Here is a 1,930-nt window from a genome sequence, read left to right as displayed (position 1 = left end):
AACATTTCTTTGTTAGCATATGGAGATTTGATTTATCGGAAGTACGGTTTTCCACATACATTCTATGTGTTTCCCCATTCTTCCCCTCTTGATGCCCACTACCAGAGTCAATGGCCTTGGACTTTGCATAAACACTTTTTACTATAAGAGTCTCAAAATAAGCTCTCTGCTCCTCCCTGTTCCAGAGACAGCCACATCTCCTGCAGCGCCAGCCTCATCTCATAGACAAGATGGTGAAGGTCGCTGTGAACGGATTTGACCGTATTGGGCACCTGGTTACCAGGGCTGCCTTCTGCTCTGCATCTGGCAAGTGGACATTGTTGCCATCAACGACCCCTTCAATGACCTCAACTACATGGTCTACATGTTCCAGTATGACTCCACCCCTGGTAAGTTCAACGGCACAGTCAAGGCTGAGAACGGGAAGCTTGTCATCAACGGGAAGCCCATCGCCATCTTCCAGGAGCGAGATCCCGCTAACATCAAATGGGTGATGCTGGTGCTGAGTATGTCGTGGAGTCTACTGTCATCTTCACCACCATGGAGAAGGCTGGGGCTCTCTTGAAGGGTTGGAGCAAAAGGGCCATCATCTCCACCCCTTCAGCTGATGGCCCCATGTTTGTGATGGGTGTGAACCACGAGAAATATGACAACTCCCTCAAGATTGTCAGCAATGCATCCTGCACCACCAACTGCTTAGCCCCCCTGGCCAAGGTCATCCATGACAACTTTGGCATCGTGGAAGGGCTCATGATCACAGTCTATACCATCATTGCCACTCAGAAGACTGTGGATGGCCCCTCTGAAAAGCTGTAGCGTGATGGCCGTGGGGCAGCCCAGAACACCATCCCTGCATCCACTGGTGTTGCCAAGGCTGTGGGCAAGGTCATCCCAGAGCTCACTGTATGGCCTTCTGTGTTCCTACCCCCAATGCATCCATTGTGGATCTGACATGCTGCCTGGAGAAACTTGCCAAGTATGATGACATCAAGAAGGCAGTGAAGCAGGCATCCGAGGGCCCACTAAAGGGCATCCTGGGCTACACTGAGGACCAGGTTGTCTCCTGTGACTTCAACAGCAACTCCTACTCTTCCACCTTTGATGCTGGGTTGGCATTGCTCTCAATGACAACTTTGTAAAGCTCATTTCCTGGTATGACAATGAATACGGCTATAGCAACAGGGTGGTGGACCTCATGGCCTCCAAGGAGTAAGAAACCCTGGACCATCCACCCAAGCCCAGCAAGGATACTGAGAGCAAGAGAGAGGCCCCCAGTTGCTGAAGAGTCCCCATCCTAACTCAGCCCCCAACACTGAGCATCTCCCTCACAATTTCCATCCCAGACCCATAATAACAGGAGGGGCCTAGGGAGCCCTCCCTTCTCTCTTGAATACCATCAATAAAGTTCGCTGCACCCACAAAAAAAAGAGTCTCAAAATGAATATAATAATAAATTAATCTGTTTTACAAATATGTGTGGATATATATTAATTTGAAATACAACTGAAGCTACAAAAGGAATGGATCCAAATATTTGCTCATGTGAAATTATAGCAAATATCTCCAAATAGCTTGAAACTAGTTCATTTGTTTACCTTTCCAATGACATCATCTTATTTTCTCCCAAATTTCATCAACATTCGAAATTATTTTCTATTTTTAGTTGAGAAAATATCTTTATAGTAGAACATGTTTTGAAATACGAGTGCATTGTAAATTGACGAATTAATGTTCACTCCTTCACTATGTATATCTTCATTATATGAACAGTTAACATTTTTAGCAATTTTGAAATATATGCACAAAACTCAAGTCCAAGTGGATCATGAAACCAACATGAAACCAGATACACTATATCAAGGGAATAGCCTTGAACACATTGGCACAGAAGACAACTTCCTGAACAGAATACCAACAGCCCAGGCACTAA

At 45.5% G+C, this 1,930-nt stretch overlaps 1 pseudogene; it reads left to right on the top strand.

The window, feature by feature from the left end:
- The first annotated feature begins 215 nt into the window (after window positions 1-215).
- LOC134479078 (glyceraldehyde-3-phosphate dehydrogenase-like) lies at window positions 216-1,241 on the top strand (annotated as a pseudogene).
- The last annotated feature ends 689 nt before the right edge of the window (window positions 1,242-1,930 follow it).

This window comes from Rattus norvegicus, chromosome 5, assembly GCF_021556685.1.
Source record: "Rattus norvegicus strain SHRSP/BbbUtx chromosome 5, alternate assembly SHRSP_T2T, whole genome shotgun sequence".
Classification (NCBI taxonomy): Eukaryota; Metazoa; Chordata; class Mammalia; order Rodentia; family Muridae; genus Rattus; species Rattus norvegicus.
Note: the sequence above shows the minus strand (reverse complement) of the source record. Positions and strands in the feature narration are given on the sequence as shown.